Source organism: Eurosta solidaginis, chromosome 3, assembly GCF_040869045.1.
Source record: "Eurosta solidaginis isolate ZX-2024a chromosome 3, ASM4086904v1, whole genome shotgun sequence".
Classification (NCBI taxonomy): Eukaryota; Metazoa; Arthropoda; class Insecta; order Diptera; family Tephritidae; genus Eurosta; species Eurosta solidaginis.
In genome coordinates, this window is record NC_090321.1 from 161,754,552 (window position 1) to 161,782,531 (window position 27,980).

At 40.7% G+C, this 27,980-nt stretch overlaps 1 protein-coding gene across 6 annotated transcripts in view; it reads left to right on the plus strand.

The window, feature by feature from the left end:
- Positions 1–269: 269 nt before the first annotated feature.
- Positions 270–27,980, plus strand: part of tamo (PUB and ZnF_RBZ domain-containing protein tamozhennic) — an 84,163-nt gene continuing 56,452 nt past the window's right edge. The window contains exons 1-2 of one of the 6 annotated variants that reach the window (XM_067773577.1): positions 270–696; positions 762–830. The gene's annotated coding sequence lies outside the window, so the exon portion shown is untranslated. Of the gene's footprint in view, positions 831–27,980 lie in introns of all 6 variants that reach the window. The other 5 variants (XM_067773578.1, XM_067773580.1, XM_067773579.1 and 2 more) reach the window with 5 other exon arrangements.

Consider the following 27,980-nt stretch of genomic DNA (forward strand, 5'->3'; position numbering starts at 1 on the left):
TATGTCATTGCATGGTCGAAGGGATTGTCAAAAGGAGATGGCAAACTCAAAAAAAAACCAACCCATTGGCAACATTTTACTTACACATACAAAAACTGCTAAGTTTAATGTTTCCATTCCATACCATTCGCACCAACACCAATACACAGATTTTGACAATTTGAACAGAGATATTTTGTTGCTTTACAGATGAGCCAACCTGTATATAGTTGAACCATGGCAACCATAGATATGTAATTACGAAAAGAAGCGATAATAGAATGTAAACTGAGGAGACAAAGAAAGTGCAAAAATTGTATGTCGCGAAAGCAACAAAAGTCTTTTGGGAAGAAAGTTATCTTGAAAACAACGCAATAAAATGTGGTAAAATATATAACAATTTTAAATTGCAGAAGTCTGATTGAAGCTCATTAGAATTATGTAAATAACTTTCGAAAAAATATAAAATATCGCAGCTGAATTCCTTTGTACAAAGTGTTGCGTCAAAAAGCAAATATTTATACAATCGAAATCTCAGCTGCACAAAACCAAGTGATTTCATTGATATAGCAAATATCTAAAAAAAAAATACTTGGAAATGTTTACAAGCTACTACGGCGTTCTGAACTAATAATTGCGGAAAAAATCTAAAAGTAATTATAACCACCTCCGCATTTTTATATTTATCGCAAAGGCTACTCAACAACAAGAGCAATTGTAAATTTATTGACATTCTCTTTACAAATTTCCATATATGACCTCTGATTTGTCGATATTTACAGTCATGAAAAGCGTTAGTAAAAGATAAACAGAAATAGTTGAACAACAACAACTTGGGATAATACAAAAATGTAAGTAAATTTAATCTTTTATATTAACTTGCTTCATATTGGTACAAAAAATGTATTCATCTGTACATAAATATTTGCATATGTACGAATGTTTATAGAATTTCAATCTCAAAACAGTAAATACCAAAAATAATATTGGGAACAGCCTATTACCGGCCGCCTTCGATTTAGAGCATTTGCTTACAAATTGTGTACGAAGATGGCCGGTTGCATCATGACCGTTTGTGTGTATCTTTTGGGCTTTTGTAGTAATTACTTTTTCTATTTTTTTTTTTGAAAGTTTGCCAGCATTATTTATGCTTTTATGTAGTCAACACCATATTTTGTGTAGTCACTTGTTGGTCGAGTGGTTATTGTACCAATGCTATTGGACAAGACCTCTGGCATTCATACAAGCCAAGATGGTAGGTATCATGACCATTTATAACAAATATGTACTGTTTAATGGCTACGAATGCCCACATTTACTTGGAAAAGCTACATATATGGATTGGCAAAAAATTTTTACGTCAGCTTCGGCTCGCTTCATACCAACTGGTCGAATATCTACCGAAAATTGGCAAAACAAGACCATCAATGGCAATGTCCTTACACATATTTTAAACCATTCACCTTTCGAGATTGTGATGGCTGTGAAATAGACAAGAGCGATTGCAATATCTCGGAAATAAGCTAATTAAATCGATTTCAGAAGCGAAATATCTAAATGAAGAGGTGCAAGAGAGTGGTTTCCTTTACAAAGTTTTATTTAATATCTACTTATCTAAAAACACCATTGCCACCAGGAGTTACCACAGTTTCCTACTGAGACGACTGCACAATATCCATTTCAAAGGGTTGTCACCGCAATTTATAGCTTCTCCAACCAAACTGTCAACCTCACCAACCCAGCAGATAAGAAGCTTTAAAATATACCCGCGGCAGGTATGTTTGTCGTAAGAGCGACTTAAATACCAGAAGGATTCAAGGGGCTGTGTAGCGCAACCCTATATGACCCCAGAGAGTTAGGGGGTCATAATATTCCCGCGGTAGGTATGCCTGTCGTAAGAGGCGACTAAAATACCAGATTCAAGGGGCTGTGTAGCGCAACCCTTCAGGTTGCCAGCGCAATATATAGCTTCTCCAAACCCAATTGTCAACCTCACCTATCTGCAGCGAATCCCATTTCACTAACAGACGAGGCTCTGGTGACCCCAAGCTCCTCATGGAACTTGGGGTGGGGAGGGAGGGGATGGCGCTTCCCAAGGCAGTCGGTTCTATGTACCGGAGCGACTCGGGATTTTTCCCGACCAAGGACTGTCATTTCAGTGTGACCCCATTTAATTTGTTTCGTCCCTCTCACAAATTGTCATCCTCCCAGCAGCTCCTTGCAGCAGGACTGCTACATATTCTCTTACTCCGGGAAGGTATCGAACCCAATCCGGGTCCGTCTCCTGACCCCGGTCATGAGAAATGGTTTTGCTGCATTTGCCAGAAAAGAATCTTTTTAGGACGGTCATACTCTGTTCAGTGTGTCTCGTGCAAGAGATGGTTGCATCGGACAGGTTGTTCTGGGCTTGATCCCAAACCCCGACGTCCACGTAACTTTTATAAATCTTTTGTGGCTCCTTGCTGCTCACGCCCAAGGGCGTCCCGTAGTCTACGCCTAAGCGTATCCCCACTACCTTCCAGCAGCTTCGCTGCTCAGCAAGCCACAACAAGTACCCGCTGCTGCTCGCGCCCCACGGCGCCAACAACTCAAACAGCTGATACCACTCATAACTACTACCTTCGTAGTAGAGCTGGTTGCAATGCTGAGCATCAGCCCCTGCCCCCGTCTTCTTCTCCCCCCTCTTTTCTGGCAGCAATCGTGCAGGTCAGGGAAACAGACTCTTAGTCACTGCCTCCGTTTGCACCGTCTGCCAGCACAGAATATATAGGTTTGCGACATCCGCTCAATGCAGCTCCTGCCTTGGGTGGTGCCACTTTCCTAGATGTTCTGGTCTCCGCGACGGCAACCCCCCGACGGGTTTCATCGCGCCATGTTGCCAGGTCGCAAACCCAAATCATCCGGGTACCCCAATGCTTGCCCAAGGGCGCCCAGTCCCAAGGCCACAACAGCAACTGCGTCCTGGCCTTCCACAACCTAGGCGTAGTCACCCCTCACTTACCCCTAGAATGGCGGCGTCACCCCTCATGCACTTCAGAATTCTGCAGTTCAACTGTAATGGACTAACTGGGAAGATTACGGAGATAGTCGATTTCATGAAGCGGCACAACATCCGCATTGCTGCGATTCAAGAGACTAAACTCACAGCAAGATCTGCATTGCAGACCTGCTCTGGTTATAATGTCCACAGGAAAGACCGCGAGAGCGGAAACGGAGGCGGCCTCGCGTTTATTATACACCACTCTGTGCAATATCATATATTTGATCCTGGCATCGACCGCAGTGACAATGTCTTAGAACGTCAAGGCCTATCTGTCCGGTCAGGCGATGCAAATCTAGAAATCATCAAAATCTACATCCCTCCTGTCACCTGTTGCCCCAGTGGATACCGCCCTAATATCGAGGCCTTACTCACTGGCAACAATCGCATTATCTTAGGCGATTTCAATGCCCATCACAACCTATGGCATTCAAACTTGCGGGCGGACAGTAGGGGTGAGATGTTGGCGGACCAAATAGACGAAACGACGTTCTGCACAATAAACGGAGACGCCCCCACACGTATGGTAGGAAGCTGTCATAGCTCGCCAGATATCTCAATCGTGAGCGCAGAACTCGTAAACTGCGTCAACTGGCAGCCGATGGTAACATTGGCATCCGACCACCTGCCCATACTTATTTCGTTCGAGCGTACCGCCGACTTCATCGTCACCGAAAAACGCACTTTCATAAACTTTAAAAAAGGAAAGTGGGAAGAATATAAATCTGCAACAGACAGCAGCTTTGCTGCCCTCCCTATCCCGACTGATGCCCGCCAAGGGGAGCGTGCCTTCCGTAAGGTCATTGAATCCGCCTCGGCACATTTCATTCCCGCCGGGAGAATTCCCGAAATCCGGCCCCACTTCCCGGCGGAGGCCGCGAGCTTAGCGAGGGAACGCGACCTTATAAGACAGCTTGATCCAGGCGACCCCCAAATAAGGGATATAAACCAACGCATCAGATTGCTTGTGGACGAACACAAGCGGGCGAAATGGGAAGAGCACCTAAGAGGTTGTAATCTCTCTACCGGTGTAGGTAAACTTTGGTCCACCGTAAAGTCCCTATCGAATCCGACTAAGCACAAAGACAAAGTTTCCATCGCCTTTGGCGATAAGGTGCTGTCGGATGCGAAAAAATGCGCGAGCGCTTTATGCCGACAATATATAATGCATCCTACGGTCGACAAAGATAGACGGAGAGCCAATAGACACGCACATAAACACAAACTCAGCGCGTCACCAATTACCATCACCGCTAGAGAGGTTGAAGACGCCATTGGTCGCGCTAAACCATCCAAAGCAGTGGGCCCAGACGGCATAGCCATGCCGATGCTTAAAAACCTAGGGAAAGAGGGTTTCAAATATTTAGCGCATGTCTTCAACCTGTCTCTTTCCACCTTTGTCATACCCGAGAAATGGAAAATGGCCAAGGTGGTCCCGCTACTAAAACCTGGGAAACCAGCTAACGTAGGTGAGTCATATCGTCCGATATCTCTCCTATCGCCAGTGGCAAAGACGCTTGAAGCCATTTTGCTCCCTTATTTCCAAGCACATTTGCAGCTAGCCCCTCATCAGCATGGCTTCAGAAAACTCCATAGCACTACCTCCGCGCTAAATGTCATTAGCACCCAGATAAATTGCGGTTTGAATCAATATCCCCACCATAGAACAGTACTCGTAGCGTTAGACCTATCAAAAGCTTTTGATACGGTCAACCATGGCTCGTTACTGCAAGACGTGGAAGGGTCCACCCTTCCCCCATGTCTTAAAAGGTGGACCGCAAATTATCTGGGTGGTCGGCAGGCATCGGTGCAATTCAGAAACGAAACATCAAAACAAAGGAGAATTAAACAAGGGGTGCCACAGGGTGGTGTCCTATCCCCGCTTTTGTTTAATTTCTACATATCTAAGCTACCTTCACCACCGGAAGGAGTCACAATCGTTTCCTACGCCGATGACTGCACAATAATGGCCACAGGCCCAGGCCCAAAGATCGATGAGCTATGCAATAAAATAAACGGCTATCTCCCTGATCTCTCCAGTTTTTTCGCCTAGCGAAACCTGGCATTGTCTCCGACTAAATCTTCCGCGACCTTATTTACAACATGGACGCCCCAAATGTCGACCATATTGAACATCCACGTCGATGGCACTACGCTACCGACTGTCCTACACCCCAAAATCTTGGGTGTGACGTTTGATCAGGATCTACATTTTGGTGCGCACGCAACCGCAATTGTTCCAAGAATTCAGAGCCGTAATAAAATCCTCAAATCCCTTGCTGGCAGTACCTGGGGAAAAGTTAAAGAAACGCTCCTGACCACATACAAAGCAATTAGCCAGCCGATTACGTGCTACGCGTCACCCATATGGTCGCCAAGCCTAAAAACCACCCACTGGAAGAAACTACAGGCCTGCCAAAATACTGCTCTCAGAATCGCCACGGGCTGTCTTCTTATGTCCCCAGAACACCATCTGCATAATGAGGCGAGAATACTCCCCATCAGGGAGAGAAATGAGATGCTGACCAAACAGTTTCTGTTGAATACCCAGAAACCTGGGCATCCCAACAGACATCTGATTGACGAACCAGCACCGCCTAGGGGCCTAAGGAGTCATCTCCGTAAGCATTTTGAGGAAATACGGCACCTGAGAACCCAGCCGTATGAAGCGGAAAAACACAAGCAGGTCCTTGGTGAACTCCATAGACAGGCGTCGGACCTTTATGTCGGGAATTGCCCGGTGAATCCAGTACTTGAAGAAAAATATCCAGAACTCGCAGAAGAGGAACGCATACTCCCCAGGGAAACGCGTGTCACTCTTGCTCAACTTCGTTCTGGATACTGTAACAGGTTAAACTCTTACCTATCCAGAATCAACCCCGACATACAAAATGTATGCCCTGCTTGCAATGTGTCCCCACATGACACCAACCATCTCTTTAATTGTAATGTGGAACCAACGCCTCTAACACCCCTTTCCTTATGGTCCACTCCTGTTGAAACGGCAAGTTTCCTTGGACTCCCGTTAGAGGATATTGATGACAATTTGTGATCGGTCGCGGCTATTAGGTGGGGCGAGCATTGCTACAACAACAACAACAGGGAGGGGATGGCCTACCATTACATCGATAACACTCCCCAAAGCATTTGGGGAGCAACCTCTATCGCTACAACAACAACAACAACAACAACAACAACAAAATCAAGGATTGCTCCCGGTCCCGAGAAATGGTTTTGCTGCGTTTGCTGGAAAAGAATCTTTTTTGTCAGTGTGTCACGTGCTAGGGATGGTAGCATCGGACAGGTTGTTCTGGGCTAGATCCCAAAACCCGACGTCCTCGTAACTTTTATAAATTTTTTTTGTGTGGCCGTGCCACCTTTTGCACCGTTTGCAAGCACAGAATATATATATTTGCGCCATCCGCCCAATGCCGCTCCTGCCTTGGACGGTGCCACTTTCCTAGATGGGGGCTCCACGACGGCAAACCACCGACGGGCTTCATTGCGCCATGTTACCTGGCCGCAAACCCAAACACAGCGGGCACCTCAGTGCTTACCCAGGGACTTCCAGTCCCAGGACCACAACAGCAAATACGTCCTAGCCTCTTACAACTAGGGCGTAGTCACCCCTCACTTACTCCTAGAGTGACGACGTCTCCCCCGCTGCACATCAGAGTTCTGCAGTTAAACTGTAATAGATTAACTGAGAGGATAATGTAGATAGTCGATTTCATGGAGCGGCACAACACCCGCATTGCTGCGATTCAAGAGACTAAACTCACAGCAAGATCTGCTCATTGGCATCCGACCACCTACCAATTCTTATTTCGCTCGAGCGTACCGTCGACTTCATAGTCACCGAAAAATGCACTTTCATAAACTTAAAAAAGGGAAAGTGGGATTATTTCCGCCGGAAGAATTCCCGAAATACGGCCTCATTTTCTGGCGGAGGCCGCAAATTTAGCGAGAGAACGTTACCTTATAAGACAGCTCGATCCCAGCATCAGATTGCTTGTGGATGAACACAAGCGGGCGAAATGTGAGGAGCATCAAAGTAGCTGTAACCTCCCTGCCGGTGTGGGTAAGCTTTGGTTCACCGTAAAGTCCCTATCGAATCCGTCTAAGCACAATGACAAATGAAGCCATTTTGCTCACCTATTTCAAAGCAAATTTGCGAGAGCGGAAAAGGAGGCGGCCGCGCGTTTATCATACACTACTCTATGCAATATCATATATTTGATCCCGACATCGGCCGCAGGGACAGTGTCTTAGAACGTCAAGGCTTATCTGTCCTGTCAGGCGTTGCAAACCTAGATATCATCAACATCTACATCCCTCCTGCCACCTGTTGCCCCGGTGGATACCGCCCTAACATCAGCGCCTTACTCACTGGCAATAATCGCATTATCTTAGGCGATTTCAATGCCCATCACGATCTACGGCATTCAAACTTGCGGGCGGACAATATGGGTGAGATGCTGGCGGATCAAAGAGAAGAAACGACGTTCTGTACAATAAACGGAGACACCCCACGCGTATGGTAGGAAGCTGTCACAATTCCCGGATATGTCAATCGTGAGCGCAGAACTCGTAAACTGCGTCAACTGGCAGCCGATGATAACATTGGCATCCGACCACCTGCCTATACTTATTTCTCTCGAGCGTACCGCCTACTTCATCATCACAGAAAAACGCACTTTCATAAACTTTAAAAAAGGAAAGTGGGACGAATACAAATCCTTTACAGACAACCGCTTTGCTGCCCTCCCTATCCCGACTGATGCCCACCAAGGGGAGCGTGCTTTCCGCAAGCGCATTGAATCCGCCTCGGCTCGTTTCATTCCCGCCGGTAGAATTCCTGAAATTCGGCCCCACTTCCGGCCGGAGGCCGCAAATTTAGCGAGAGCACGTGACCTTATAAGACAGCACGATCCCGGCGACCCCCAAATAAGGGACATAAACCAACGCATAAGACTGCTTGTGGATGAACACAAGCGGGCGAAATGGGAGGAGCACCTAAGCTGTTGTAATCTCTCTGCCGGTGTAGGTAAACTTTGGTCCACCGTAAAGTCCCTATCGAATCCGTCTAGGCACAATGACAAAGTTTCCATCGCCTTTGGCGATAAAGTGCTGTCGGATGCGAAAAAATGCGCGAGCGCTTTCTGCCTACAATATATAATGCATTCTACGGTCGACAAAGATAGACGGAGGGCGAACAGACACGCACATAAACATAAATTCAGCGCGTCACCAATTACCATCACCGCCAAAGAGGTTGTGGATGCCATCGGTCAAGCTAAACCATCCAAAGCAGTGGGCCCAGACGGCATAGCCATGCCGATGCTTAAAAGCCTAGGGAAAGAGGGTTTCAAATATTTAGCACATGTCTTCAACCTGTCTCTTTCCACTTTTGTCATACCCGATAAATGGAAAACGGCCTAGGTGGTCCCGCTATTAGAGCCTGGGAAACCAGCTAACATAGGAGAGTCATATCGCCCGATATCTCTCCTATCGCCAGTAGCCAAGACGCTTGAAGCCATTTTGCTCCCCTACTTCAAAGCCAATTTGCAGCTAGCCTGTCATCAGCATGGCTTCAGAAAACTCCATAGCACCAACACCGTGCTAAATGCCATCAGCACCCAGATAAATTGCGGTTTAAATCAAAACCCCCACCATAGAACAGTACTCGTTGCGCTTGATCTATCAAAAGCTTTTGATACCATAGCACGTTACTGCAAGACCTGGAAGGGTCCCCTTCCCCCATGTCTTAAAAGGTGGACCGCAAATTATCTGGGTGGTCGGCAGGCATCGATTTTGATGACCAAATATTGACATCAAATTTGACCCACACAACATTGTAACAGCAAAATAAAGCTGAGCGAAACAGCCACACACACAACATTATAACCACAACATAAGGCCGAGCGAAGCCAGCAACATGCAACATTAGCACCGCAACATGAAGCTGAACGAAGCCAGTAACACGAGCACACAATAAACACGGTATACAACACGCAATCAAACACACGAATACAACACGCAATAGACTAGGTCATACCAACTTCAACCGCAACATCAAACAACAATATACCCAAACCATGCGACGACAACAACTACAGCTTCTACCGACACACGACCGATCGTAACAACACGGTCGCAACACGTTGGCGAGCAAACCCAAATCATCAACACATTTATTACGAGTATGCAATTCTATAATAGCAACGACCACAGCAAGAAAGAGTTAAGCTGCAGACATTGGTGCTTTATCGGTAACCGTATCGGTAACCTTATAACAGCTGATTCGACCAACCGTATGGGAATCAATGCAATCGATTATTGGTGCCGCTAAGGTCGTAACCGTATCGTAGCCAACCAGATGGTGTTTGGTTTACCGTCGTAACGATAAACAGCTGATTACGTTAGGGATACGACTACAGCGATACGACATACGGCACCAATGACTCCCGCGTTAGTCAGCACGGAGCCGTGGTGGTGAACAGTTCTAAGCTAAACAGTGATAGCTTAGGATAGTTAGGGTTTTACCAGTGCGAGACATCACCACCCGACGTAGACGCAGACTGAGCGGTGCGTGAGAGTGTGGTTTTTCCCTCGCTCAATTAACGCTCAAGGCTGCGCTCCGCCGATTCATCACCGTCGACCGTGAGGCGACCCGTAAGGCGCTACAGAACTGCGACGCCAGCGTCAATGCACCGTCAACGAGCGACTTTCATTAATTAAGAGTCCTTCTTTAATAATTAATATATCCTTCTCCAGTATATTAAAGTTCTTTATTTTAATTTCTTTCTTTTACATTCGCCTTTATGTATTCAAATTTCTTAAAAACTAACTAATTTCAATGACATTTTCAAATCATATTTTTTCTATCTTCCCAACGTATGTGTTCAAAATTTAAATTATTGAAACAATTAAAGTTTATAGGAAACCAGTACATAAATAGTAAAAGAACAATACAAAACAGAAGACTTAAACAACGAACTTAATAATATAAACATGTATATATAACTCGCCCTCTTCATATAATTCGAGTCCCTTCGAATTTCAATTCAAGATTCTCAAACAAATTATTTTTAAGTTAACAAAAATAACAAACGGAAATTATTACTCTGCAAATTGCCTCAAAGGTCTTTTAATCTGAGAAAAATCTATTTTATTAAAATTTTTGTGTTTGCCAAATTTTTTTGCTATTTTTTGTCTGATTGCCTTCGGATTTCTAACATAAATATTGCCTGTATCGAAATTTGGTATATTCTCTTTCTTTTTATTAATTTTGTTTATAACATATTTCTTTTTTTGGCTCATTTCATAAGCGATTTTATTGTAATCAATATCTGATCTATTTAAAAAATCGATTGGTTTTATTTTAGTTGTACTATGGATCGTATTGTTACTATTTCTTCAATATCGTCTGAATTTCTCAAAATCCTAATATGCTCTAGCAGAGTTGAATGAAATCTTTCAACATCTGAATTACCTGTATGCGAATTTGGCGTAGTAAAATGCACTTCAATATGCTTTTTTCCTCAAAACATTTTATTTAAGGCGTTATTAAATTGGTTATCCATTATTAAAAGTTTTGGAGCGCCTAGTATTGCTATTCTTTCCTCTAATTTATCGTTAACAGTACACATATTCTTATCAAAAAGTTTATGAACTGAAGCTAATTTCGTAAATCTATCGATTGAAGTAAAAAAATACGTTTTACAAACTTGAAAAATATCTATATGTGCAATTTCGTTTGGGCCATTTGGAGTCAATGTATGATTAATTTTTTTTTTTTGAAAGGTTGACGGTCGTATTTATTTTCAAAACAAATAATACAACTATTAATATATTTATTAATAATTTTTTTTAAATTTGGATAAAAATATTTTAATTTAATTTCCTCAAAATTTTCAGAAATTCCCCTATGATTGCTTTCATTATGGATACGTTCTATTATTTCAAAAATATCTTCCTTATTACAAACATCGATTGCCAATTTATTACACTTTGTGAATTAAATTTTTTTTTATTGGAAAATGATTTAATTAACATTTCCTTTATAACATTGTACTCACAATCATCTAACCCAGAATATATGCCTACTGTTTCTTATTTCAAATAACGCCGAAGCAAATCATTTAAAAAATGTGTTTTATGTATATCCTGCTGAGAAATATAAATAATTTTATATTTCCCAAAGATTGTTTTAAAATCTTTTGTCTTTCTTTTTACAATTCGTATTTGCATTAAATACTTATTAATAATAGAATCCGAAATTAAAAATTGTTCATTTAAATCATCAGCTATTTCTAAAGAGTTTTCAAATAAAGATTCTATTCCGAAATCCTTAGTATCCTCAATGTTATTTTTCTGTGGTATACGACTTAAAAAATCAGCCACCTTATTTTCTCTACCTTTTAAATATTCAATTTCGAATTCATATTCACTCAACAATATTTTCCATCTTATTATACGTGAGTTTGGTTCTTTTAAAGAAAGCAACCATTTCTACCATATAAATAAGGCCTAAAATATTTAACTGACCAAACAATAGCAAGTAATTCCTTTTCTATTTTGCTATAATTTCGCTCATGTCCATTTAATGACCTACTTGCAAAACAAATTGGTCTACCACTTTGACTAAGCACTGCACCAATAGCTGAATTACTGGCATCTGTCGTAAGAACAAATTTTTTAGAAAAATTTGGAAATGATAAAATAGGAGGTGACACTAATATTTTTTTAAATTTATTAAACGCTTGTATATAATCTATATTATTAATATCAATCTTTGACCCTTTTTTCAAACAATTTGTAATAGGAGTTGCTATTAAGGAGTAGTTTTTAATACACTTTCTATAATATCCAGTTAGTCCCAGAAGAGACTTTATCTCTTTAGCAGTTGCTGGTATATCCAACTTATTTAATGCAGAAATTTTATCTGGATTGGGTCTTATACCTTGATCAGTAATTCTATGACCTAGAAAATCCGTTTCTTTTGATAAGAATTTGCATTTGTCAAATTGAATCTTCAAATTATGTTCTTTAAGACACTTACAAATTTTTGCCAAATTTTCAAAATGTTCTTCTATTGAAGTGGAAAAAACCAAAATATCATCCATGTAAAGTACACAAATCTTATTTACAAATTCACTCAAAACCAAATTCATCATTCTTTGAAATGTTGCTGGCGCGCGTTTTTCAAACCAAAGGGCATTCTCAAATATTCAAAATGACCCATTGGACTAGAAAAAGCAGGATTTTCAATATCAGCCTCATTCATAAGAATTTTATGAAATCCCTTTGCAAGATCAATAGTTGAAAAATATTGAGCTCTACCAAGTTTCTCAAACAATGACTCTATATGCGGAATAGGAAATTTATCATTAACTGTAACTTCGTTTAATTTTCTAAAATCTACAACAATTCTCCATTTCTGTTGCTTTGAATTATCAATTTTTTTTAGCAACTATCCAAAGTGGAAAATTGTACGGAGATTTACTATGTCTTATTATTCCATCTTTTAACATATTTTTAATTTGCATATTAATTTCTTTTTCTAATGCATATGGATACCTATAATTTTTACAATATCTTGGCTTATGGGCAATTGAATGATTTCACGATTAACATAATTAGTCGCTGATAATTTTTGACCTTCCTGATAAAATAAATTTTTTTTGTTCTAAAAAAGTCTTTAATTTATTCTTTTCATTCTCATTTAAGTCCTCACCTATTAAGCCATTTATATTTAAATCATTTTTTTCTATAAAATATACATCACTAAATTCTAAACCGTCTAATTCATCATCATAAAGAGGAATTTCTGAATTATTAACAACAAGCTTATTTTCCAAAAATTTTATTTGAGCTCCAATTGGACTAAAACATTTATTCCCAAAACACAGTCAAAATTTTTATTATTAATATTTACTAATTTTATTGACATTGTTTCATTTAATTTGTTAAATTCCAACGGCACTTTCGTAACAACTTCCTCAGTTATTAAACTTGCCCCTAACAATGTATTAAGCATTACAGGCTTTTATAATTTTCTCCTACTCCGGAATTTATTAAACATTCTGAAATCTCCTAAAGTTGTTGATGCACCACTATCAATTAAACATCTTACTTTGATATTATTTATCGTCAAAACAACTATTGGTAATTTGGACGTTGTTGAGGCCGTAAACGAAAATTTGGTACAGTGTCTAGAGAATCAACTTCCATTGGCTCTAAATGATTTTGACCATTAAATTTTATATATCCACTATTATTATTTTCATAACGACCATTCTGTCTAAAATAATTTCTATTAGGATTTTGATTGTTATTAAACTGCTGAAATTTGGGGGAATTTGAATTATTTAAACTATTACCATTAAATTGTTTATTATTTTTTTCTACATAAGAATTTCCTTGAAATTTCCTCATGTTAGATTGTTCAGGATTAAGAGATTTAATATTAATTTTGATTTCTTTAATTAAATTATTCTCTATATAATATCTATATGCCTGATCAATATTCTGTATATTATTTTGTAATAGAAGGGTTTTAATAAATATTGGAAGAAAAGTTATATATACATCAAAAAATATTCTTTCATTATTTATAGGAGTATACAAAACATCAATATTTCCTTATAAATAAAACTTCGAATTCATCAAATGTAAAATTTTCCTTAAACCAACATGCAGCTCTTCAATATTTGTAGCATTCACATTCATCGCTTCATTTCGCAGATGTATAAAAGATTTCTTGACTCCAAATTCCTCACGTAGCCTTTGAAGCGTTTGTTCCCACGTTGGATTAACCATACATTCAACTGCACGTAAAGCTTTACTCTGAAGACGATTTGCAAATACACATTGAATAGTTATTATATGCTCTTCGGGTGTTAACGATAGCACAGTCGCTACATCTCTCAAAAAGTTATTTAGACTATACTCACTCTCTCCATTGAACACAGGAAAACTTCGTGCTTCCCTCAAGCTTCGGCTAATGTTAATGCCATTTTTTTTGGATATATTTTGTTTTAGTATTTGATTTTATAAATTTATTTATGTATATATCTTATCCGTATATTTAATAACACGGATAATGAAATATAATTCCAAAACTGTCTATTTTTTTTAAATATTTAAATTTGTCCAAATTAAAAATGAGCCTCTTTAGAAGATTATGTATTTTACGAGCACGTTTTTCACTTAGTCTTTGTTGTTTTTTTTTAGGCTTTTGGAAATAAGTATATTGTTATATACACAAACTGTAACACCAAATAAACTGCACATATATTTTCTAGTGATTTCCTCTGTCTTAATCTTCCAATAAGGATATACCGTCAATTTTTTATATGTATCATATATTATTATTTTTTATTATTTGTTTTTTTTGTATGTATCATATATTATTATTTTTTATCTCAAATGTATGCTCGTTTATCGAACAAATCCCATCCTCGTCGCCGCTTTCATTAATTAAGAGTCCTTCTTTAATAATTAATATATCCTTCTCCAGTATATTGAAGTTCTTTATTTTAATTTCTTTCTTTTATATCCGCCTTCATGTATTCAAGTTTCTTAAAAACTAACTAATTTCAATGACATTTTCAAATCATATTTTTTCTATCTTCCCAACGTATGTGTTCAAAATTAAAATTATTGAAACAATTAAAGTTTATAGGAAACCAGTACATAAATAGTAAAAGAACAATACAAAACAGAAGACTTAAAAAACGAACGTAATAATATAGACATGTATATATAAATAGCGCCCCAGTAAGCTGACTAAATACCAACCGTGACGCCAGCGTCAACGCGTCACCACCGAGCGTCCTCAGTGACCGCTTACTCTTTCATTTCGAGCGCCCCAGTGGCCGCATGCACATAATCATCGAGCGTCTTCAGCGGCGAAATAATAACCGCGGCGCCAAAGTCAACACATCAGAAATAACAGCCAACGTAGGCGTCCAATAACCACGCGCTAACGGGACCTGGTGGACCGTTAGCCAATACAAACAATTATACAAATAGGAAAATACTTAAAACAGAGATAACAACAACATAAGCCAGCACGCCAGCAGGCATACCAACGGGACTTGGGTGGACCGTTGCCCACCAGGCCACGCCGACACCGAATACCAATAGCATTGAATGAAAATTGAGTTCAAATGAAGTTTTAGAGATATAATTTAGCTGTAAATGAATGAAGTTCAATAAAGTAATAAAGTACGACTTGGAAAAGGGCCCCACAGTATAAATTTATTATGAGGAACCCTGGACACGGCGAGTATACCCCAGCAATTTATTAAGAAGCACCGGTGCACAGGGAAAGCTAAGTTACAATTGGCGCCCGAGCAGAGACCTTTCAAGTCGTATAACTAACTATTCAGAGGGAAAAATCCCCCAAAAAAATTGTTTGTCACAAGATGAGTGAGCCACTCGACACAACGTGGCTGGATAACGTCGCCAAAACTGTCTATTTTTTTTAAATATTTAAATTTGTCCAAATTAAAAATGAGCCTCTTTAGAAGATTATGTATTTTACGAGCACGTTTTTCACTTAGTCTTTGTTGTTTTTTTTTAGGCTTTTGGAAATAAGTATATTGTTATATACACAAACTGTAACACCAAATAAACTGCACATATATTTTCTAGTGATTTCCTCTGTCTTAATCTTCCAATAAGGATATACCGTCAATTTTTTATATGTATCATATATTATTATTTTTTATTATTTGTTTTTTTTTGTATGTATCATATATTATTATTTTTTATCTCAAATGTATGCTCGTTTATCGAACAAATCCCATCCTCGTCGCCGCTTTCATTAATTAAGAGTCCTTCTTTAATAATTAATATATCCTTCTCCAGTATATTGAAGTTCTTTATTTTAATTTCTTTCTTTTATATCCGCCTTCATGTATTCAAGTTTCTTAAAAACTAACTAATTTCAATGACATTTTCAAATCATATTTTTTCTATCTTCCCAACGTATGTGTTCAAAATTAAAATTATTGAAACAATTAAAGTTTATAGGAAACCAGTACATAAATAGTAAAAGAACAATACAAAACAGAAGACTTAAAAAACGAACGTAATAATATAGACATGTATATATAAATAGCGCCCCAGTAAGCTGACTAAATACCAACCGTGACGCCAGCGTCAACGCGTCACCACCGAGCGTCCTCAGTGACCGCTTACTCTTTCATTTCGAGCGCCCCAGTGGCCGCATGCACATAATCATCGAGCGTCTTCAGCGGCGAAATAATAACCGCGGCGCCAACGTCAACGCATCAGAAATAACAGCCAACGTAGGCGTCCAATAACCACGCGCTAACGGGACCTGGTGGACCGTTAGCCAATACAAACAATTATACAAATAGGAAAATACTTAAAACAGAGATAACAACAACATAAGCCAGCACGCCAGCAGGCATACCAACGGGACTTGGGTGGACCGTTGCCCACCAGGCCACGCCGACACCGAATACCAATAGCATTGAATGAAAATTGAGTTCAAATGAAGTTTTAGAGATATAATTTAGCTGTAAATGAATGAAGTTCAATAAAGTAATAAAGTACGACTTGGAAAAGGGCCCCACAGTATAAATTTATTATGAGGAACCCTGGACACGGCGAGTATACCCCAGCAATTTATTAAGAAGCACCGGTGCACAGGGAAAGCTAAGTTACAATTGGCGCCCGAGCAGAGACCTTTCAAGTCGTATAACTAACTATTCAGAGGGAAAAATCCCCCAAAAAAATTGTTTGTCACAAGATGAGTGAGCCACTCGACACAACGTGGCTGGATAACGTCGCCAAAGAGCAGCTGGTGGCCATAGCCAAAGAGCTAGACATTGAATACACAGGCACAACGCGGGAGATCCGAAAACGGATAGTTCTAGCAATTTCCAAGGCACTGACCGACTCCGAGATATACGCAAAATTTATAGCCATGGAGGCTACACACAGGGCCGCGGAAACCAATTTGGAAAACGAGAATGGGCCAAAGGCACCAATCCCACCGAATCCAAGCGGAACAGGAGCTAGAGGTCCCACCAAGACATCGGAGCCGACTCAATTCACATTCCCCATACAGAACCTACAACTAGCACCCCAGTATCAACCAGTGGCAAACGCCGTAAACCCCAAGGATGTGATAACCCAAGCTAATCAGGCATCGGCCCTGGTAATTGCGACCGTCATCGCCCAAGTAAGGAAGTGGTCAGTGAAATACGATGGTGGTCGAGATCCCCTAGCATTCATAGAGCGGCTAGAGGAATTGGCAGAAGTATACATGGTAAGTGCAGACCTCCTCCCGAGAACTATGCCAGAGTTACTTTGCAACCCCGCCCTCCAGTGGTATCGCAACAATAACGAACACTGTACCAACTGGGCGGCCTTGAAGCGGGATTTCCTCAGATTATTCTTACCGGCCAGATATTTCGAGCGTCTAGAAGATGACATACGACAGCGAAAACAACACGCACGGGAGAAATACAAGGATTACGTGCTGGCGATACAAAACTTGATACGGCACGCCGGTTACAGTAAGGAGCAACGGCTAGAAAGGATATTTCGAAACAGCCACCCGGATTACCTCCTGTATATTCGCCGACGAGATTTCACCAGTTAGGGGAACTTCTCACCCTCGCGGAAGACTACGAGGGCATCCACGACGGCCACCGATGGACGTCAGAAGCACCACGACGTGACATGGCGAGACAAGTCGTAAGCGAGAAAGCAAGTATCGTAAGATCACCTCATCAGCAGCCACCACAAGAGATTCCAAACATACAGCATCACTCCCCACCCAGAACGCCGAACAACGTATGCAGAAGGTATGGCCAAGAAGGGCACTACACTGAAAAATGCCGAAATGGGAGAAAGTTATTCTGTTGGGAGTGCGGTCAGCCTGATGTACGAAAAATAGAATGCTGCCGTCGACGAACCGTCAGGAAACGAGAAAGGGATACACCAAGGACAAGGCGCGGTGAATCTACAAGACCCAGCGCCGAAACACCAGTAACCATGCGCCAGTAGCGTGGCCGTCTCTACGCCCTAGTCCAACTTGGCGGACAACGAGCAGAAGCCGTGATCGAAACCAGGGCCTCACGAAGTTTCATATCAACCGTTGCAGCAGAACGCATGATAAGCTCAGGAGGCGGGGAAAGGGTAGCCGCAGCCCTCCAAATAACCATGGCCGACGGTACTAGCAGCCAAATCTTCGATGCCATACGGACGGAAGTACGCCTCGGCGAATCGTCACACCACACCGTGTTACACGTTATGCCTGGTGCCACTGATGACATCATAATCGGCCTAGATACGCTAGGGGGCATGGGAGCTATGTATTATCGCACCACAAGTGGCGAACGGTAGAAGAGAACCTCTTACTACGAACGGTGCCCCGCCCAAGAAGACCAAAGGAAGACGCTCAAGGCGAATAAAAACAAGAGGTGAGAAGAATAACAGGACAAATCATAACAGTTCCATCACACAAGCCTCCGGAAACGTGGCGTACTCGGACTGTCATCACAGCAACAACGTGGGTCGGTTAATAAAATCAACACATTCAGTTTGGAACAACGAAAATAACTGCGTCCCTTTCGAGTGCTCCGAAACATGGCAAAGGTTTCCCGGGAGATCGAAACAAGCAGCACAATCCAGTCAACTGAGTATCGGTAACCCAATCCCAAGTGTACACCAAAGCCACCGCGCGCCGGCCTTTATCACAAGCGCCATATATGGGTATTCGCCGGACGTTAGCAAGGATCGCCAACCGCTATTACTGGCCAGGGATGTTTCGCGACATCAGCCGTCACGTACGCCAATGCGAGTCGTGCCAGAAGTATAAAGAGGGGCAACAGAAACAAGCCGGGAAAATATCCCCGCATCTCCTACCAAATCCGGAGATACATGTCACCAGTTATCGTCCAGCTACGAAAAGTCAACAGAGGAAAGGAGAAAACAGCGAACATCAGCGAATTAAAGTTATATCACGTGGCCGAAACCGCAGGATCATAAGTAAACCTACAAAAAAAAAAAAAAAGAACTATCCAACACAAATAAAACCTGTTTTAACATACACGAAGAGACAACACCCAATACCATTTTTCATTCTATTACAGATCATCGAAGGGACAACACCCAATACCATATTTGATTATGTCACTAATCATCGAAGTGACAACACCAGTTATCAGTAAACCAAAGCCCACGCGCATAAGTACGTCTCCAAAACCAGTACCAACCTGCATCGTAGGAAGGATAATGGTGGAGGGAGCTAGCACCCACGAGAGCATGGAACAACGATAAACGCAAACCTAGGAATGATTTCTAAACAAATAACCAACAAAGATGAGAATCCATAAAAATCTATACAAATTAATAAAACTCGGCCCACATCCAAAAGAAATGAGGGAGTCTTCGACCTCCGAAGTAAGGGGGGGGGGGGGGGGAGTGTGAGGACCAAATATTGACATCAAATTTGACCCACACAACATTGTCACAGCAAAATAAAGCTGAGCGAAACAGCCACACACACAACATTATAACCACAACATAATGCCGAGCGAAGCCAGCAACATACAACATTAGCACCGCAACATGAGGCTGAACGAAGTCAGTAACACGAGCACACAATAAACACGGTATATAACACGCAATAGACTAGGCCATACCAACCATGCTACGACAACAACTACAGCTTCTACCGACACACGACCGATCGTAACAACACGGTCGCAACACCGAGCAAACCCAAATCATCAACACATTTATTACGAGTATGCAATTCTAAAATAGCAACGGCCACAGCAAGAAAGCGTTAGTCAGCACGGAGCCCTGGTGGTGAACAGTTCTAAGCTGAACAGTGATAGCTCGTAGTTAGGGTTTTACCAGTGCGAGACATCACCACCCGACGTAGACGCAGACTGAGCGGTGCGTGAGAGTGTGGTTTTCCCTTCGCTCAAGGCTGCGCTCCGCCGATTCATCACCGTCGACCGTGAGGCGACCCGTAAGGCGCTACAGAACTGCACGCCAGCGTCAACGAGCGCCCCAGTAAGCTGACTAAATACCAACCGTGACGCCAGCGTCAACGCGTCGCCAACAAACGTCCTCAGTGACCGCAGAAACGATATAATATAGAGACATTGCATAGACGAAAAATCGTGTGAGGCAAGCTTCACAAAATTCTAGTAGGTCACATTCACCACTTACCACAGCAGAATTTGTTAAACTACCACTGTCTGTATTTGTTATTTAACAATTATTTGTACACTTTTTATTCAGCCAGTGTGTTCAGAATTTTAACTTTTACTCTCTAAAACTCCAATCAGTGTATTTCTGTGCTTAAATTTCATTAAAAATTGTGTTAAAGTTTTTGGTGTGGTGAAAGTGACCTACTCGAATTTTGTTACGCTCCGCTGCTTTCCACCGAAGTTTGCGCCTGCAACATCATTGTTTTCGAAAATCTTTGGTGACCGCTTACTCTTTCATTTCGAGCGTCCTCAGTGGCCGCATTCACATAATCATCGGGCGTCCTCAACGGCGAAATAATAACCGCGGCGCCAACGTCAACGCATCAGAAATAACAACCGCGGCGCCACCATAAACGCGTCATCAACGAGCATCCGTAGAGACCGCATATACATTATCATCGAATGTCCTCAGCGGCGCAATACTAACCGTGACGCCAGCGTCAATGCGTCACCAACGAGCGTCCTCAGTGACCGCTTACTCTTTCATTTCGAGCGTCTCCAGTGGCCGCATACACATAATCATCGAGCGTCCTCAGCGGCGAAATAATAACCGCGGCGCCAACGTCAAGGCATCAGAAATAAAAACCGCGGCGCCAACATCAACGCGTAGTGACCGCATATACAGTATCATCGAACGTCCTCAGCGGCGAAATACTAACCGCGACGCCAGCGTCAACGCGTAAATCAACGAGCGTCATCAGTGACCGCATACTCAGCACGACAGCCAACGCCAGCGTAGGCGTCCAATAACCACGCGCTAACGGGACCTGGTGGACCGTTAGCCAATACAAACCAGTATACAAATAGGAAAATACTTAAAACAGAGATAACAACAACATAAGCCAGCACGCCAGCAGGCATACCATCGGGACTTGGGTGGACCGTTACCCACCAGGCCACGCCGACACCGAATACCAATAGCATTGAATGAAAATTGAGTTCAAATGAAGTTTTAGAGATATAATTTACCTGTAAATTAATGAAGTTCAATAAAGTAATAAAGTACGACTTGGATAAGGGCCCCACAGTATAGATTTATTGTAAGGAACCCTGGACACGGCGAGTATACCCCAGCAATTTATTAAGAAGCACCGGGACACAGGGAAAAATTCGCTACACGGTGCAAATTAGAAATGAAACATCAAAACCAAGAAGAATTAAACAAGGGGTGCCACAGGGTGGTGTCCTATCCCCACTTTTGTTTAATTTCTACATATCTAAGCTACCTTCGCCACCAGAAGGAGTTAGTATCGTTTCCTACGCCTATGACTGCACAATAATGGCCACTGGCCCAGGCCCACAGATCGATGAGCTTTGCAACAGAATAACGGCTACCTCCCTGATGTCTCCAGTTTTTTCGCCTCGCGAAACCTGGAATTATCACCGACTAAATCCTCCGCGACCTAATTTACAACATGGACGTCCCAAATGTCGACCATTTTGAACATCCACGTCGATGGCACTATGCTACCGACTGTCCTACACCCCAAAATCTTGGGTGTGACGTTTGATCAGGATCTACATTTTGGTGAGCATGCAGCCGCAATTGTACCGAAAATCCAGAGCCGTAATAAAATCCTCAAATCCCTTGCTGGCAGTACTTGGGGAAAAGACAAAGAAACGCTCATTACCACATACAAAGCACCGATTGCATGCTACGCGTCCCCTATATGGTCGCCAAGCCTAAAAATTACCCACTGGAAGAAGCTACAGGCCTGCCAAAATACTGCTCTCAGAACCGCCACGGGCTGTGTTCTTATGTTCGCAGAATACCATCTACATAATGAGGCGAGAATACTCCCCATCAGGGAGAGAAATGAGATGCTAACCAAACAGTTCCTGTTGAATACCCCGAAACCTGGGCATCCCAGCAGACATCTGATTGATGAGCCAAGACCGCCTAGGGGCTTAAGGAGTCATCTCCGTAAGCATTATGAGGAAATACGGCACTTGAGAACTCAGCCGTATGAAGCAAAAAAACATAAGCAGGTCCTTGGTCAACTCCACAAACAGGCGTCGGACCTTTATGCCAGGAATTGCCCGGTGAATCCAGGACTCAAAGAGCAGTACCCAAAACTTGCGGAAGAGAAACGCATACTCCCCAGGGAAACGCGAGTCACTCTAGCCCAACTTCGTTCTGGATGCTGTAACATGTTAAACTCTTACCTATCCAGAATCAACCCCGATATACAAAATGTATGCCCCGCTTGCAATGTGTCCCCACATGACACCAACCATCTCTTTAATTGTAATGTGGAACCAACGCCTCTAACACTCCTTTCATTATGGTCCACCCCTGTTGAAACAGCAAGTTTCCTTGGACTCCCGTTAGAGGATATTGATGACAATTTGTGATCGGCCGCGGCTGTTAGGTGGGGGGAAGCACTGCTACAACAACAACAAAAACATGAGTCAGTACCATTCTTCACTGGTAACATCGATTTTCAAACACACCTTGAATCTTGTGTTAATTTCAGTATATGCTGCCACTTGCGTATGTGATTACGATATTATTGTTCTGGTGGAGACGTGGCTCAATGCTGATTTCTTTAATGAGGAATTTTTTGATACAAGCATACTCACAGTGTTTCGCAAGGATAGAGATAGTTTAGTTTCCGATAATACACGTGGTGTAAGAAATCATCTGAAACCTGCCGTAGTTGCCTTAAAAAACCCCTATTCACTGCTTGACCAGTTATGTGTATCGATTATTGGCCTGCAAGCTATGCTCTACCTTTGCGTGTCTTATATTCCTCCTAATAGCCCTGACAAATTGTATTGTGATCATGTTGATAATATTGTGAACTTGGATGTAGATTCTCTGTTATGCGTTCTTGGAGATTATAACTTAAGCAAAATTGTATGGTCCTCAATAGATGATAAGACGATCACTGCCAGTAATGTTAATATTCCTCATGCGATCTACTTCATTGATGAATTGTTTGGTTTACAAATCCTACAAATTATTTGTTTTGTTAATGATCTCAATAGAATTTTTGATCTAATTTTTTTGATCAAGTTACTTAAGGTATTGGATATCTAAATCTGAAGCTCCCTTATCAATTACTGATAAGCATCATGTACCGATTGTATTGGAACTTGAGTTCTATGAAACAAATTACACTGTTTTAAATTTTAATTTTAGTCAGGGTGACTTTGGGCGGATAAATAGCCACAATTCATCCCTGGACTGGGTTTCGTTATTCAAAGGCTGTAGCCTTTCAGAATGCTTTGCTTTGTTTAAGGATATAATATCAAATACCTTAATATGTTATATCCCTAGATATCGTAAAAGAACATTTAAACTACCGTGACGTAATAGTAGATTAAAAAACTCAAGAACTTGCGAAATAAGTATCATAACCTATTCAATAGAACTGGTATTGCGCACTATAAATCATTACAGGAGAAATATATGCGGGACTTCAATTGTTTAAATACATTTATTTATATAAATTACATTTTGGGATTTGAATCAAACATAAGGTTGAATCCAAAGGATTTTTTTGGAATTTTATCAATTCTAAACTAGCAACTTCGTATATTCCGGCTGCGATGTTTTATAATGGCTTAACCTCCAATTCTTCACTAGAGGCAGCAAACTTGTTTGCTGATTTTTTCAAGTCAAATTTTGATGCTGACTCATCCGATGATAATTTAGGAGGTATGCACTTGTCAAACTCTTTAGATTTTGGCTCTCTGACAATTTCTAAGTATATAATTGGATTAAAAAATTCAAAGCTTGTTGACGTGCGTGTACTTTCCGCATTCGTACTTAAGCAATGCATAGATTCGATTTGCGAGCCCTTAGGCTTATTAATCAATTTCTCACCGAAATTAGGCATATTTTTAGATGATTGGAAGGTAGCATTTGTCACCCCCATATTTAAAGCAGGTGACAAATGTGATATTTCAAACTATCGCCCAATTTCCAAGCTATCTAATTTTACTAAAATATTTGGGAGTATTGTAGGTAGTAAAATCGCCTTTGCGTTTAAACCGTATATTTCTATCTCGCAACATGGTTTTGTACCTGGTAGGCCAACAGTTACTAATCTCTTGGTATTTTCGAATTATTGCATTTCGTCATTTATAAAAGGGGGGTCAGGTGGATGCTATCTACACTGATATATCAAAAGCATTTGATAGAGTTAGTAATAATTTGCTACTGAGTAAGTTATCCTTGCTGAGTGTGCATAATCAGTTCCTCGATTGGATCAAATCTTATCTTGCCAATAGGGTTAATTATGTTGTTGTTGACGATGCGAAATCACCTCCTTACTTTGCTACTTCGGGGTTACCTCAGGGTAGTATACTGGGACCTTTATTATTTTTAATATATATTAATGATGCCAGTTCGTGTTTTAGGTTCTGTCATCATCTTTTCTATGCTGATGACTTGAAGATATTCATGATGGTAAAAAGTTAGTGATATTGAAATTGTTCAACATGAGCTTAACTGTTTCGATGACTGGTGTAGACGAAATAAGTTAGTTCTAAAGACGAATGTTGCTTCGTTACTTACCACAAAACGCGAAGGCCCTTCAATCCTCGTATTTCATTTCGAATTTTGCTCTAAATTCTCTTACCAAAATTAAGGATCTTGGTGTTGTGTTCGATTGCAATTTCTCATTTACAGAGCATCTTAACTGTATTATACCTAAGGCTTACGCCGCTCTTGCCTTTATAAAACGGAATATTCGTGAGTTTAAGGATCCATACACGAAAAAAATACTTTATTATGCTTTTGTTAGGAATCCCTTCTACGCTATCCATTCGAATATACTTGAAAGTGTTGAAAAAAGGTTCCTGCACTTTGCTTTGTTCCAAAGGTTTGACTTGCCTATTCCGTCATATATTTCATGATATAGATTGATTGATATGCAAACTCTTGAGGTTAGGACAATTTCTGGACTCTCGTTCCTCCATGGCCTACTTAATGGGAATATTGATTGCCCTCCTTTGCTAGAACTCATAAAGCTTAATGTACCATGTAGATCTTGACGTCACTCTGATCTCTTTCATATTGAATATTGTAGGCGCAATTATGATCAGTATGAGCCAATAACACGAATGCTAACTGACTTTAACCCACTTTATTATAATAATATTCATGTGGACATTTTTTCCAATTTTTCTATTTTTAAGTCCTTGCTTGTTTAAAGTGTTTTTATAATTGTAAGGTAAGTTTCATTGTACCGTATAAGATATTGTTATCTAGTCTGTAAGGTTTTGTAATACCACAGACTAAATATATTGTAACGAACTTAGGGAAATTCCGCTTATTCCCAACCTTCTGCTAACGTTCGAATCACTAAATTGTTGAATAAATAACTCCAATATTCAATAATGCAAAATGGTCTTTATTATACTACTTTGAGAGTACTTCACAATAACACTTAACTTCACAAGCAATTGCGTGTTTAAATCAAACTGCTTAGTCATGCCTCAGCTTGTGCTGCTTTTATACTCTCTGTTTCCTCGTTCACCCATTTCTCCTAAGGTCTAGTAAATTCGTGAACTTCATGCTTGTTTACCAGCTATATACATGTATATTTGTAGTTTGTATCCATATGCGTGTGTATATGTCAGTACTACTTCGGCTGATGATTACATGTGTTTGTGTATCTCTCCGTTGCCTTGTATGTATGTGAGTAAATTATGATTGATATGTCTACGTACACAGGAGTGGCAGCTTGCTTTATTGTTGTTGTGCCTTTATTTAGTAACCTTAGGGATGCGAGATTCACTTAGTGATGCTAATATTCGTCACAATATGTATATAAATAAATAAATAGGGCGAAAGGTACCTTGGCATTTGTTAAACGACGGTCCAAGGAATTAAACGTTCCATATGTTACGAAAATTCTCTTTACATCATTGGTGAGGCCCATATTGGAGTATGCTTCGATAATCTGGAACCCGCGTTATCAAATTCATTGTAATAAACTGGAATCGGTTCAAAAATAATTTTTGATTTTCGCTTTGAAACATTTACCTTGGGATACGTCACGGAATCTCCCGCCCTACCGCAGCCGATTGAAAGTTTTACAGTTGCCTACGTTACAGAGCCGTAGAGAGATGCTTGGTGTTGTATTTATAGCAAAACTTATAAGAGGGATGATTTCTAGCCCATTCGTGCTCGGCGAAATTCAGTTCCATATTCCAATCAGACCATCTAGACATTTTAAACTACTGCACATAATTATTTGTAGATCAAACTTTGAAATGCATGAACCGCTCCGTAGACTATTACAGGGTTTCAATAAACACTGTAAAAACTTAAGACTCTTTCGACTCGATATTCGGAATTTAAAAAAATCTGCTTACTACCTCAAACACGTAGGTCAAATCGAATGGGTTCCGACTTCCTATAACTCTGTAATAAATATCTTTTTAACTTCTGTATACTTTATGAATTTGAGGCTGTTTAACGTTTAAGTAAGCACTGTGGCCTGACATATAAAAGCTGCAGCTAAATTTTAAACTTATTTTATTTTGACTTCGACTATGCGCCTATATCTTTTTGTTAAGTGTTTGCTTTTTGTATGTATAATTGTTTGATTCGTTGACCGGTAAATAAATAAATGTATGTATATTAGGCTGGGTCGATTTATTAACCGATATCGCACCGATATTTCGATAGCATTTGGGCGCAGGAAAAAAAGTTTCACTACGCATACCCAGAAACAATAATTTTCGAGCCTGCAAAAAAAAATGGCGGAAGGGTAAATTTTTTGCCAACGTTTATACAAGTTTTTTGAAAAAAAAAAAAAATATTTTTTGTGTTTTGGGGAGTGTTTTGGTTCATATCATCGAACTGATTGGAATCCGGTGCATTCCAAGAACACAGGTCATGTTACTTTTTTATGCCTTGTGATGGCGTATCCTCATTACACTACTCTTAGCACTGCCGGATTCCCATGACATGCTGATTGGAATCCACTGCATTCCGAAATCATGCTGAGCGGGATCTGATGCATTCCGCCAGTATAAGATTTAGATCTTATTTCTGAAGTAACTAAAAAATTATTTAAAATGTCCTCATTTGTGGCTTGCGGCTACTTTTTCTTGCATGGTCTCGAAGATATGCTCTAAAATCTTTATTTCTGGATTCAGCGGCCTCTTCGGACAACTCTCCTCGATGAAATAAATGGGTATAATATCCACAGAAAAGATCGCGAGGCGGCCTCGCGTTTATCATACACCACTCTGTGCAATATCATATATTTGATCCCGGCATCGACCGCAGGGACAGTGTCTTAGAACGTTAAGGCTTATCTGTCCGCTCAGGCGACGCAAACCTAGAAATCATCAACATCTACATCCCTCCTGCCACCTGTTGCCCCAGTGGATACCACCCTAATATCAGCGCCTTACTCACTTATGAACACCCTAAATGTTCCATGTCTGAGGTCCTGCTACTTACGCTGCGATTCTCTGGTGTCGGAATATTGAACACCGCTGTCACACTTTTCCAACAAAATGAAAATGAAATGTGTTTCTTTCACACTTACTGTGGATCACACAACTTTTATCAAACTTTTAGTTATATTAATTGCTACATTAATTAGAGTACCAGTACTCTATATTTAATATATACATATATATATATATATATTCGGCAGCGGCAAGATTGACTTTTATGTTCAAGCGCGTATCTATAATGAATTTGCCTTTTGCAAATT